The 14,684-nt window shown below is 48.3% G+C and overlaps 1 protein-coding gene across 7 annotated transcripts in view; it reads left to right on the forward strand.

Moving 5' to 3' along the window:
- LOC122929149 (protein BTG3-like) overlaps positions 1 to 14,684 on the forward strand; it is a 134,835-nt gene that overhangs the window by 14,975 nt on the left and 105,176 nt on the right. For 5 of the 7 annotated variants that reach the window (XM_044282651.1, XM_044282645.1, XM_044282648.1 and 2 more), the window contains exon 2: positions 10,673 to 10,738. The gene's annotated coding sequence lies outside the window, so the exon portion shown is untranslated. Of the gene's footprint in view, positions 1 to 10,672; positions 10,744 to 14,684 lie in introns of all 7 variants that reach the window. The other 2 variants (XM_044282647.1, XM_044282649.1) reach the window with 1 other exon arrangement.

A 14,684-nucleotide genomic window follows, 5' to 3' on the forward strand; every position in this document is an offset into this window, starting at 1 on the left:
TCCATACCGCGCCGATTTTATTCAATGTGTATGATCCATCTTTCACTGATTCCTTGTATAGACAATTGCGTTTGTAAGATATTTTGATGTTTGCAAGAAAGAAAAAAAGGACATTTCTGTGTCTGTTTGACCTCCATGGAAAAATCCGTCCATGAAGGATCCATGTTTGGTCCATGTGTCCAAAGCAAGCAGGGCATGTCTCACCCCTGGTCGCGGTCAGAAAATGTGGAGAGCACACGTCCATGAAAAACGGAAATGTGAACAAGGCTTTAGGTCTCATGCACCTGACCATATTATCCATCCTCGTCTGATCTACATTTTTGGCGGATCGCACGCAGACCCATTCATTTCTATGGGGCTGCAAAAAATGCGGACACGACGCGGACGTCACCTGTGTGCTGTCCGCACTTTTCGACATTGGGGCCCATAGACAGTGCAGGATGGATGCGGCCGATATCGGCATTTTGCAGGACGGATGCGGCCATGCGCATGAGGCTTCAATGTGCATTCACACGACCGTTTGTATTTTGCGGCCCACAAAACTCTGATCCACAAAACTACGGATTACCTCTGTGTTGCATCTGTTTATTTTTTTGTTAGTTTTTTACGTCAATGGATCATGAACCGCGTTTCAAGGCCAAGTATAGGACATGTTGTAACTTTTGCAGAATGGACATACGGAAAGCATATAGAAGACATCTGCGCGCTTTCAGCGTCCGTACGTTCGTTCCACGAAAGATAGAAAATGTCTTATACTTGACGTCAATGAGTCCACAAAAAAGAAAAGGTAGAACGCGGACGTCATCTGTATTTTGTGGATCGGCGTTTTGAGGACCACAAACGGTCGTGTGAATGGCGCGTTGGTCTGCACGGTAGAACGGTCTGGTTTCTCGGGGGCTCCACCTTTAGCGGTTTAGCACCTGATATTGTCTGTACTTTAGATATCGGATCTTTTTACTTTTTAAACATCTTATTTTTGACGACTTCTGCAGGAATTGCTGAGTGGCAGCGAGTAGACCGGCCAGTGCGGGCAGTCAAGGAGTTAAGAGCAATGCTCTTGAGGTTGAGGAGAAATCAGCGAGTGACAGAGCGCGGTGTGACAGAGTTATACAAGGACAGACAGCGGCCCCCTCCCTCCTCACTGCGGGTCTCCTTCCTCCTCCTCCTCCTCTCTCTCTCTCAGCTTTGTTCCTTGTCTCTTTTCTTCTTCTGCTTTACCTGGGTCCCTTCTGGCTCACTGACACCCCCTACCTCCACTGGTCGCCCTCTTTGTAGCCCTGCACTCCATTCTATAGTGCCGCCACCCCCCACCCTCACGCTATATTTAGCCACACTCTGTCCTAGAAAGATCTTGTCTGGCTATTCCCAGCTGGGCCCAGCATCTTCACCAGCTTTGTTCTGCTCGTCCATCTTGGGTATTGCACTCTTACTTGCAGAGCATTGTGCTGCAGAGCGCCGCACCTTTAATTTTACTTGTGCGCCAATGTTCCTTGTGAAGTTGCCCGTGGCGGACCCTCCCCGCCGTATATTATTCTAGCTAATAGGCGATACTTCTCTCTGCAGTCTGCTGCTCCTGTGATCCGAGCCATGCCGGAGCCGCGACCTCCCACCGTTCACCGCCATCATCCTGCAGATATTGCCAGATAGTGTCGCAGAGCATCTCATCCGCAGAGATCTAAAGCGCTGTGCAGAGCCTCGCTTCACCTATTGTGGTGGAATGTGGATTTCCTGGGGTTAGGGCACATTTTTTTACTCTTTTTGTCGTTTTTTATGAATATCATATGTAACAGTCATCGTACCATCGACCGGGGGAACAGAACTATATTTCTATAATATTTTTCCCATGTGTCACGCATTCATTTTCTAGATCTGTCGTCCATTTGCCAAGTTACCCCGGGGGCATCAGAAAATCTGCCAGCCAACACGGGTATGAAGGCGACTGGCCGGATACGGTGCAGAAATGCAGACAGGTCTGTGCCAGTTACATCTTCAAGCCGAAGGTTCATTGCTTTTCATATATTAGGGGACTGTCGGATATGTGGCTGTCTAATATATGGCGGCCACCATGACAACTCCTCCATATTTGGTTCCTGATAACATAACGGCGTGACCTATACATCTGTAAGTGGATGGATACAGAGGCGTTGTCACAATCAGTCATACGCTGAATAAACAGTATAGTGAGCTAGGGTAAACCTACGCGTCATGGCGGCATCGTGCCATTATGATTTTGGGCGTAATTATGCCGCTGGAAACAACTGGTAAAAATTATCAAAAATTGTGAAGCAATGGTCACAATGACTGACAATTGTCACCTATCGTGACAAGCTCTGGTGGCCAAGACGTTGCCAAACCATGCAACAATTGTGAAAACCGCCATATAACTGATAGTCACCGACTTCAAATGAGCAAACTTAGTAAAGGTGTAAAAGTTTAGCCACGTTTCCTATGGGACGCTGTTGTCTTTTGGGGCCTCTTTTCTGTGGTCTCCATAGTTCGGGTCTGTTCCTGTGTCTCCGGCAGTCGCTCTCGTCTTTGTGTCCCCCTTTTCTCCCTCTCACCTCCCCCCATGTCTCTCTTCTTCCCTCCCCCGTCCTCTCTCCCTCCCTGCGGCTCTGCACTGGAAGAGGAGATGGAATTTTTCGCCTTGGCGTTGAGCCAACGCTGCCTCTCCGAGCAAAGAGGAGAGAACCAGGGGAGAGATAGAAGAGAGGTGGAGAGAGGAAGAGGCGAGGGGGACATGGAGGAGAGAGGCCGGGAAGGAGCTGATAAAAGGGGGGAAGTGACGGAGGAGCCACAGGGATGAAACTAGAGGACGTCTCCATACAAAATGTATTTATACATGGACACGCATAAGGGAACGGCTAAAAAAGAGCATCTCTAAAGGCAAGATTCATGTTTGAAGTCTGAACATCGTGAACCTCGGCTGTCAGTCTGGGTACAACAGGATTTCAAAAAGTTGTCACTTTTTTTTTTGGGAATCAGGGGGGGGAGACTTGCCCCGACGCACAGGCCACTACTGGTGACAGGGGGGCAGAGGAAGCAGTTGCACTAAAAACCCTCATACCCTGTAGGTTCAATCGGTGAGACTGACCACCAGGAAAACCTCAGAGAACAGGGGTCATCTCTGGGGGACCGAACAGTCCTCCTCGTTACAGCCAAAATGGCAGCTGCAAGTTGCTTCCTGTCCCCAGGACACTGAAGTCGGAACTGGGTGACGGACAAACATTGGTCCGTTTTTCTGGAATTCCTTCGGCAGAAGATATTGTGAGAGGGTCAGTTAGCGGGGATCCTCAGCGATTCCCAAAGGACAGGGGCTCAGCAATTAGCAATGAGCGCGACCCCGTTATTGGTCGGAGACGTCCATAGAATTGAATTTTCCGGTACCATCAGGCGTCTCCTCGAATGTCACAGGATACCGGAGTATGACGTCATTCATGCTTGACTATGATGTCATAGGAGTTGCGTTTTTTTCCCCCCATAGAGTAAGATATTGTGGGGTGCAAACTGTACAGAAGTCACATGATCTTACCTAGATCTAACCAGGTCATGCAAAACTAGTTTGTCGGTACTCAAAAATGGAAAATCCCTTTAAATCATGTCCTGATTGCCGGTGATGGAGCGCCTATCCTTTACATTTTTCCCCAGATTCTGATGAATGTAGCACATCTGAAGAGAGAAATATCCGTCTCTTCTTCCTAGGGGTAGCAAATGGTTAACCCAGGCTGTTGTCATGGTAGCCATCTTGAATTAACCCATGCGTAAAGCGTTTCCTCTGTAATCCCTCCATTTAGAGACTCAAAATGGCTTCTCGGGATGCTGCTTTTGCTCATTGAGATTCCTAGCGGACATTAGATAGAAGCTGGGATTAAATAAGGGGCTGAGCAGCGGTGCCTTGGACGCTTCTTCCAGCTGCGGCAGAATCGGAGGACTTCATAGACCATTACGGCATCTCACCCGCTGTGCAGGAAGCTGGTATCATTACCAGCCCGGGCCGCCATGGAGTATTTATGGGAAGACAAATAGTCGTCAGGAAGAGGGTGGAAAGGACGGGCAGAATTTCCACCCTAGATAACATGGACGTGTTAAATCTGTCCGTGCGGGATGACGATGTCCAGAGGTGAGAGGAAACCAAGATGGTGTAACGTTCTCCTCCTGGTGTGAACATCGGCTTTGTTGTCTGGCGATATAACTAAACGCGACGCGGACAAACCTTCCTTTCCTCCAATTTAAAAAAAGAATAAAAAAGTCGTTGTGTCACGTTGTCAGAAACTCCTGTTTCTAAAGCCAGTAACACAAGAGCGAATTAGGGGAACATTTTTTTGGGCCTTATTCCAGTAAAGTGTCCCAAGCCGACCGCGGGTCACCTGAACTCACAGCATCATAAGGACCTAGGAGTTCACACCCACACAAGTAAATCAACATTAAAGGCAGATAGATAGGTACTATCAGTGTAGCAGCACTGTTAGGGGGCACTGTGGCTGGTACTGATGTAACTGGACTGTTATAGGTGCAGTGTAGTGGACAGTATTATAAGGGGCTGTAGCAGGTACTATTATAGGGGGACTGTAACAGGAACTGTAATAGGAGGACTAAAGCAGGCACTGTTATAGGGGGACTGTGGCAGGCACTGTTATAGGGGGGACTGTAACAGGAACTATAATAGGACTAAAGCAGGCACTGTTATAGGGGGGACTGTGGCTGGTACTGATGTAACTGGACTGTTATAGGTGCAGTGTAGTGGACAGTATTATAGGGGGACTGTGGCAGGCACTGTTATGGGGGGACTGTAACAGGCGCTGTTATAGGGGGGCTGTAGCAGGCGCTGTTATAGGGGGACTGTAGCAGGCGCTGTTATAGGGGACTGTGGCAGGCACTGTTATAGGGGGACTGTAGCAGGCACTGTTATAGGGGGACTGTAGCAGGCACTGTTATAGGGGGACTGTAGCAGGCACTGTTATAGGGGGGCTGTAGCAGGCGCTGTTATAGGGGGACTGTAGCAGGTGCTGTTATAGGGGGACTGTGGCAGGCACTGTTATAGGGGGACTGTGGTAGGCACTGTTATAGGGGGACTGTAGCAGGCGCTGTTATAGGGGGACTGTGGTAGGCACTGTTATAAGGGGACTGTAGCAGGCACTGTTATAGGGGGACTGTAGCAGGCACTGTTATAGGGGGACTGTGGTAGGCACTGTTATAGGGGGACTGTAGCAGGCGCTGTTATAGGGGGACTATAGCAGGCACTGTTATAGGGGGACTGTAGCAGGCGCTGTTATAGGGGGACTGTAGCAGGTGCTGTTATAGGGGGACTGTGGCAGGCACTGTTATGGGGGGACTGTAACAGGCGCTGTTATAGGGGGGCAGTAGCAGGCGCTGTTATAGGGGGACTGTAGCAGGCGCTGTTATAGGGGACTGTGGCAGGCACTGTTATAGGGGGACTGTAGCAGGCACTGTTATAAGGGGACTGTAGCAGGCACTGTTATAGGGGGACTGTAGCAGGCACTGTTATAGGGGGACTGTGGTAGGCACTGTTATAGGGGGACTGTAGCAGGCACTGTTATAGGGGGGCTGTAGCAGGCGCTGTTATAGGGGGACTGTAGCAGGCGCTGTTATAGGGGGACTGTAGCAGGCGCTGTTATAGGGGGTCTGTAGCAGGCGCTGTTATAGGGGGACTGTAGCAGGCGCTGTTATAGGGGGACTGTAGCAGGTGCTGTTATAGGGGGACTGTGGCAGGCACTGTTATGGGGGGACTGTAACAGGCGCTGTTATAGGGGGGCAGTAGCAGGCGCTGTTATAGGGGGACTGTAGCAGGCGCTGTTATAGGGGACTGTGGCAGGCACTGTTATAGGGGGACTGTAGCAGGCACTGTTATAAGGGGACTGTAGCAGGCACTGTTATAGGGGGACTGTAGCAGGCACTGTTATAGGGGGACTGTGGTAGGCACTGTTATAGGGGGACTGTAGCAGGCACTGTTATAGGGGGGCTGTAGCAGGCGCTGTTATAGGGGGACTGTAGCAGGCGCTGTTATAGGGGGACTGTAGCAGGCGCTGTTATAGGGGGACTGTAGCAGGCGCTGTTATAGGGGGCTGTAGCAGGCGCTGTTATAGGGGGACTGTAGCAGGCGCTGTTATAGGGGGACTGTAGCAGGCGCTGTTATAGGGGACTATAGCAAATAGCAGGCACTGTTATAAGGGGACTGTAGCAGGCGCTGTTATAGGGGGACTGTAGAAGGCGCTGTTATAGGGGGACTGTAACAGGAACTGTAATAGGAGGACTAAAGCAGGCGCTGTTATAGGGGGACTGTAGCAGGCGCTGTTATAGGGGACTATAGCAAATAGCAGGCACTGTTATAAGGGGACTGTAGCAGGCGCTGTTATAGGGGGACTGTAGAAGGCGCTGTTATAGGGGGACTGTAGCAGGCGCTGTTATAGGGGGACTGTAGCAGGCACTGTTATAGGAGGACTGTAGCAGGCACTGTTATAGGGGGACTGTAGCAGGTGCTGTTATAGGGGGGCTGTAGCAGGTGCTGTTATAGGGGGACTGAAGCAGGTGCTGTTATAGGGGGGCTGTAGCAGGCGCTGTTATAGGGGGACTGTAGAAGGCACTGTTATAGGGGACTGTAGCAGGCACTGTTATAGGGGACTGTAGCAGGCGCTGTTATAGGGGGACTGTAGCAGGCGCTGTTATAGGGGAACTGTAGCAGGCGCTGTTATATGTGGTCTGTAGCAGGCACTGTTATAGGGGGGCTGTAGCGGGCGCTGTTATAGGGGGCTGTAGCAGGCGCTGTTATAGGGGGGCTGTAGCAGGCGCTGTTATAGGGGGACTGTAGCAGGCACTGTTATAGGGGACTGTAGCAGGCACTGTTATAGGGGACTGTAGAATTTTATAAATTTTTGCAAATTTATCAAAATGGAAACATTTATATTTGGCATGAACAAGTATTCAGCCCCTTTTGTATGACTAGGGATGAGCGAATTTCATATTTTGACATTTGTTTTCGGTTTGTGGTATAATGTGAATTGCGTTATGGATTCCGGTTTCCGTTATGCAGGAGAGGACTCCAGCATAACGGAAACCGGATGGATCTGTTATGCAGCCCATAGACTTCTATTAAGACAAAATGAATAACGGAATGCCTCTAAAGGCATTCCGTTATGCATTCCGTCATAGAATTGAGTTATGGTCCGTGGTAACGGAATCCATAATGCAATTCACATTATACCACAACCCGAATCGAAAACGAATTTCAAAATAGGAAATTCGCTCATCCCTAGCTATGACACTTGACATTTAGCTCTGGTGCCTTCCATTTCTCTTGATCATCTCTGAGATGTTCTACACCTTCATTGGAGTCACCTGTGGTAAATTCAGTGGACTGGACATGATTTGGAAAGACTCAGCCCTGTCTATATAATGTCTCACAGCTGACATTATAGCAAAAATGTCTCACAGCTGCATTAGAGCAAAAACCAAGCCATGAGGAGGAAAGAACTGCCTTTAGAGCTCAGAGACGGGATTGTGGAGAATGAGACAAAAACATTTCTGCTGCACTGAAGGTTCCCAAGAGCACAACGGTTTTAGAAGGAAGAGGGGGAGAAAGCACCTCTGACAGCGGCAAAAATTTTTATGATGGGGTGGTTGAAATCCAACTGTCCGATCCATATCTCCCCTGATATCTGCTGTTGAGGATAGAGTCAGGAGGACCCCAAACACATGGTCCCACCTACATCTAAAGGGTCTGTGATAGGGCTGCAGACATGACATGAGGTTTACGGTAAGCTGAAGGCCGAGGCCTCCACTTCATTTGCGATTCCTGCAGCGTTACCATAATGATGATTTAGCCCAGATAAGTAAAGTGCATTTATCATATTGCTTAATGCATTTAGTTTTAATTCCCTGCAGTCAAAGGCGGACGTGCGCCCTGATGGATCTGAGGTCACCGACGTTCTTCATATTAAACTTCACTTGAAAATATTAAAAACTATTAGTCGGAAAGACTGTGCTTTACCCGAGATATCGGCCCACGGCTTACCGGAATCTGGCGGGGCGCCTCCGCAGAGGGGGTAACGAGGGGAACTGATTGGTCCAGGTGCGATCGTGGGGTCCAGATGATGGGGACGCCTCCCCTCGTTGAATTGATGTAGACATGAAGGCGCATGGGAGACCTTCCCGACAAAGTACATGTCTGTCATACTGTCGGCGAGGGGGGGGGTTGTGAATGGAGCGGGCAAAAAATGCGTAGATGTCGGCACATCCTGGGCCCTGCTGAAAACTCCCTAAATCTTTCACCTTCTAAGAATTTTTTCAGCGCTGTGTAAATCATGTCCAGTGCAGGAGAAATCGACAGGAAACACCTTGCCCGTAGTAGTGGGGGAGGGGGTGCCCACCAGCTAGAGACGTGGAATCTGCTCCAAACTGCTATGAATCCATTACATTACAGTTTACTGCACTTGTGCAATGGCTCAAACCAGGGATTATCATGACTTACAGCAGCACAAAGCATTTCAGGAATCACATGAAAAATACACTGTATAGAATCCACATAATTATATGACATTACATATTAATTTCCATGGCTGGATTAACAATTCATCAGCTGAGCTCAAATCTCCCAGCATTCCCTGCTTGTTCACTGGCTATACAACCGCATGAGCAGTGTACTGCGACCTGCTGCAGGAAAACCTCTCCAAGAAGTCAGTTTAGCAGAAGGCACTACATTAGGGAGCTGTCCACAAGCATGTTGACTGTTTCCAGTAACAACTGGCAGAATAGTGAGCGCAGCTCTGGAGTATAATACAGGATGTAACTCTGGATCAGTACAGGATAAGTAATGTATGTACACAGTGACTGCACCAGCAGAATAGTGAGTGCAGCTCTGGAGTATAATACAGGATGTAACTCAGGATCAGTACAGGATAAGTAATGTATGTACACAGTGACTGTACCAGCAGAATAGTGAGTGCAGCTCTGGAGTATAATACAGGATGGAACTCAGGATCAGTACAGGATAAGTAATGTATGTACACAGTGACTGTACCAGCAGAATAGTGAGTGCAGCTCTGGAGTATAATGCAGGATGTAACTCAGGATCAGTACAGGATAAGTAATGTATATATACAGTGACTGCACCAGCAGAATAGTGAGTACAGCTCTGGAGTATAATACAGGATGTAACTGAGGATCAGTACAGGATAAGTAATGTATGTACACAATGACTGCACCAGCAGAATAGTGAGTGCAGCTCTGGAGTATAATACAGGATGTAACTCAGGATCAGTACAGGATAAGTAATGTATGTACACAGTGACTCCACCAGCAGAATAGTGAGTGCAGCTCTGGAGTATAATACAGGATGTAACCCAGGATCAGTACAGGATAAGTAATGTATGTACACAGTGACTCCACCAGCAGAATAGTGAGTGCAGCTCTGCAGTATAATACAGGATGTAACTCAGGATCAGTACAGGATAAGTAATGTATGTACACAGTGACTGCACCAGCAGAATAGTAAGTGCAGCTCTGGAGTACAATACAGGATGTAACTCAGGATCAGTACAGGATAAGTAATGTATGTACACAGTGACTCCACCAGCAGAATAGTGAGTGCAGCTCTGGAGTATAATACACAATGTAACTCAGGATCAGTACAGGATAAGTAATGTATGTACACAGTGACTGCACCAGCAGAATAGTGAGTGCAGCTCTGCAGTATAATACAGGATGTAACTCAGGATCAGTACAGGAGAAGTAATGCATGTACACAGTGACTGCACCAGCAGAATAGTGAGTGCAGCTCTGGAGTATAATACAGGATGTAACTCAGGATCAGTACAGGATTAGTAATGTATGTACACAGTGACTGCACCAGCAGAATAGTGAGTGCAGCTCTGGAGTATAATACAGGATGTAACTCAGGATCAGTACAGGATAAGTAATGTATGTACACAGTTACTCCACCAGCAGAATAGTGAGTGCAGCTCTGGAGTATAATACAGGATGTAACTCAGGATCAGTAGAGGATAAGTAATGTATGTACACAGTTACTCCACCAGCAGAATAGTGAGCGCAGCTCTGGAGTATAATACAGGATGTAACTCAGGATCCGTACAGGATAAGTAATGTATGTACACAGTGACTGCACCAGCAGAATAGTGAGTGCAGCTCTGGAGTATAATACAGGATGTAACTCAGGATCAGTACAGGATAAGTAATGTATGTACACAGTGACTGCACCAGCAGAATAGTGAGTGCAGCTCTGGAGTATAATACAGGATGTAACTCAGGATCAGTACAGGATAAGTAATGTATGTACACAGTGACTGCACCAGCAGAATAGTGAGCACAGCTCTGGAGTATAATACAGGATGTAACTCAGGATCAGTACAGGATAAGTAATGTATGTACACAGTGACTGCACCAGCAGAATAGTGAGTGCAGCTCTGGAGTATAATACAGGATGTAACTCACGATCAGTACAGGATAAGTAATGTATGCAATCGGTGACTACATCGATGCTTAATTGCTCTAATGAAACATATGGACGATCCCTTTAATGCCACCATTTTTAAAGCTATACACACAAAGCTCTCCTACATCATAATGAATTGCACTCGGCAGTCGGGTGGAATATATTACTGGTTCATGGTCTGAGTTTTATCCTGTCTTCTGTTTTCAGGGATAATGGAAGATAACGTCTGCAATCCCAAATGTCTCAAGCCGGATCTCCTCTTCCTACAGTGAGGTAAGGTAAGATTAAATTGATGTGTCAAAGCCAGTATGAAATGTAGTGCCGTATAAATGTGCGGTCTGGAGTACCGCTACAACAGTATTAGCCCAGGACTGATTACTTCTGGCCTGAAGAGGTGACAGCTCCGGTTGTCAGGGTAAAATCTACTTGGATCGTGGGCAGAATAACATTTGAGGTGATGTTATATTGGATTGGTAGCAGTTGTGGAAGGTGACATTAGTTCTGTGTGGTGGGTTACTAAAAGCATTCACACCCTAGGGTAATGATACCTTCGATCCCTCCTAGCAGTATCCGCTCTGGACTGTCACTGTTATTAGGGGAATGCAACCTGCATTTTGGTCCAAAAATGACCAATCTGGCTGGTAAATCAGGACGTTAAAAACCAACTGCTGCCCTCAGAACCGGGGTCTAAAACCGTACTCATCGTTGTTTTACCCTACTGGAGAATACTGAGGTAACAGAGGGGGTTTGGACCCTCCCCCTACTGGAGAATCCTGAGGTAACAGGGGGGTTTGGACCCTCACCCTACTGGAGAATCCTGAGGTAACAGAGGGGGTTTGGACCCTCACCCTACTGGAGAATCCTGAGGTAATGGAGGGGGCTGAACCCTCACCCTACTGGAGAATCCTGTGGTAACAGAGGGGGTTTGGACCCTCACCCTACTGGAGAATCCTGAGTAATAGAGGGGGTTTGGACCCTCAACCTACTGGAGAATCCTGAGGTAATGGAGGGGGCTGAACCCTCACCCTACTGGAGAATCCTGAGGTAACAGAGGGGGTTTGGACCCTCCCCCTACTGAAGAATCCTGAGGTAATAAAAGGGGTTTGGAACCTTACCCTACTGGAGAATCCTGAGGTAACAGAGGGGGTTTGGACCCTCAACCTACTGGAGAATTCTGAGGTAATGGAGGGCGTTTGGACCATCACCCTACTGGAGAATTCTGAGGTAATGGAGGGGGTTTGGACCCTCACCCTACTGAAGAATTCTGAGGTAACGGAGGGGGTTTGGACCCTCAACCTACTGGAGAATCCTGAGGTAATGGAGGGGGTTTGAACCCTCATCCTAATGGAGAATCTTGAGGTAACAGAGGGGATTTGGACCCTCATCTTACTGGTGAATCCTGAGGTAATGGAGGGGGTTTGGACCCTCATCCTAATGGAAAATCTTGAGGTAAGGGAGGGGGTTTGAACCCTCAACCTACTGGAGAATCCTGAGGTAATGGAGGGGAATTGGACCCTCATCCTACTGTAGAATCCTGAGGTAATGGGGGGTTTAGACCCTCAACCTACTGGAGAATCCTGAGGTAAGGGAGGGGGTTTGGACCCTTAACCTACTGGAGAATCCTGAGGTAATGGAGGGGGTTTGGACCCTCATCCTACTGTAGAATCCTGAGGTAATGGAGGGGGTTTGGACCCTCAACCTACTGTAGAATCCTGAGGTAAGGGAGGGGGTTTGGACCCTTAACCTACTGGAGAATCCTAAGGTAATGGAGGGGGTTTGGACCCTCATCCTACTGTAGAATCCTGAGTTAATATAGGGGGCTTGGACCATCATTTGAAGGCTAGCGTGACTATAAAAGGACCCAGCATCACATGGATAGCCTATTGATTTCACTAGGGACTGTGTAATACTTCATTTCTCCAGTGGTGGCACTGCAGGGAAACTGCACATTGCCATATGCCACTATAGATCACATGTGATCGCTGGATCACAGCTCCCTGGGTCTAGATCACTAGACTACAGACTTTTTCATCGAGTTCGTTCTCAGTGGTCGGGTGAAATTATCTGTGTCAGTGTAGTAACACCTACTGCTTCCAGGATCTCTGCTTGCTGTCTAGGAATAGAAACATTCAGGAGGACATTTACTAATCTATTTACAACCCTTTTGTGGTTAAAAATTTTGTTGCACTCATTTGTGCAGTAAAATTTAAGACATTTTCCCGCTCGTGCCACTTTTCTAAAGTGGCGAGCAAAGAAGGCGTGCACAGGAAAGCCGGTGGGCCGGCTCATTTATCATTTTTGGTGTGGAAAATGGCTTTAATTTACGCTAGCAAGAGGACTGGTGTTCAGTTAATTCTGTCACACGGCCTGCCGGACTTAGGCGCCTCTACATAAATTTGGCGCTTCCTTCAGCAGAGAGATGTGAGACCTGCGTGGAAAACGGAGAGAAAGCGGACAGGAAAGATACACAGCTTTCGAATGTAAATGAGAATGTTTCTATTTACTCACAGAAAGCAGAGATTTTGAAAATGGTTAATTATAATTTGATTCCAGATTGGAAACCCCATTTAAAAGGAGACAATTTTTTGGGGGGAAATAAGTTTTCTTTATGCCAAGTCTCCTGAGCTGCAGGGGAATAAATCGGTGGCCTATCCGTGTGATACCAGAGGTCTCAGACCCTCGTAGGGCGCGCCCTGCTCTGACTATGGGGGAGGGGGGGGATTACTCTATGGTAAAAACTGCAGAGTAAGAAAGCCCTGTGTGTGCTACCAAGAATGTCTGCTAGTACAAGAACCCCAAAAAGTAGCATTTTGATGACCAAAGTGACCGGGAAATCGTTGTGATTTCCGCCTCCTATTATATTTCAATGGGAACCCGCCGCGTGGTTCATAGGTCGTGGCCTCTTCTTGTTTTAATACAAAATTGACCTGTTGGATTCTGCGCCTTTGAATAGGGCTGATCCACACACGGATCCTCGGCGGTAGGGATGTGCGAACCCGAACTTTACAGGCTCGGGTTCGGCGTTTGGGCTGTGAAGGAATTCCGGTATGGAGTTCATTATGACGGAATTCGTAGATTACGTTTTGCATTCCGTCATAATAGAAGTCTATGGGCGGCATAACGGATCTGTCCTGGTTTCCGTTGTGAAGGAGGGAAAACAAAGTCCTGCATAACGGAAACCAGGACGGATCCGTTATGCTGCCCACAGACTTCTATTATGACAGAATGTAAAGCGGAACGTCTCTTTAAGGGCTCTTTCACACGAGCGGATTCCGTGCGGGTAATCCGCTATGTGAAAGAGAGCCGAGCCCCGTTCCGGACAGCAGAGACGCGGAGCAGTACCATGATTGATAACGCTCTGCGCCTCTCTGTGATCTTTTTACTACAACATCACAGTGAGATAAAGTTGTCACCGTGATTTTGTAGTAAACAGGTCACAGAGAGGATCGGAGTATTATCAATCATGGTACTGCTCCGTGTCTCTGCTGTCCGGAACGGGGCTCGGCTCTCTTTCACGCAGCGGATTACCCACACGGAATCCGCTCGTGTGAAAGGGCCCGTTTTCATTTTGTCTACGAATTCCATTATAACGGAATCCACACCGGAATTCCTTCACAGCCCGAATGAATGCCGAAGGTTCGCTCATCCCTACTCAGCGGTGCAAACTGCAAGTCTGCGTGATTGTCGAATCGGCGCTGATTTCTCAGTTTTGAATGAGCCGTAACCGTGTAGTATCTTACCCGGGCTTTGTCATGGGGCCAGGTCTTGGTGTGAATTATATACTATAGTGGATTGTGATACGTCTGCAGTCCTGCGCGGTTACGGCACATCTCTCACCCCATCGCCCCTTTGTCCTGTGCCACCCTGTGCAGCGGACAAGCCCTTGACGTGACTGTGTGGGAGGAATGCCTAGTGGGGCACAGGCTTTCTTTTCCATTTCTGCATTGTGTCACACACAGAGGGTCCGCTGCCAGTCCCTGGGGGGTCTCCATATCGGCGTCACACAGATAGCAGAGGCTGAGTAGGTTAAAGGTCACTTCCTATCTGATGTGGCCCGTGAGGCATCAGCTGCCGTCTGCTCAGCCGCGCTGACCTCTGCTTGCCTTCTGACCTTGTCTGCAGTCCCAGACTGTCTGCAGCTGGGATCTCGTCACCTTTGACCCCAGTCTGTCTCAATAACAACCCCCCCCCCCCCCCAGCTTGTGACCCTCCCCCACAT

This window comes from Bufo gargarizans, chromosome 2 (assembly GCF_014858855.1).
Source record: "Bufo gargarizans isolate SCDJY-AF-19 chromosome 2, ASM1485885v1, whole genome shotgun sequence".
Lineage (NCBI taxonomy): Eukaryota > Metazoa > Chordata > Amphibia > Anura > Bufonidae > Bufo > Bufo gargarizans.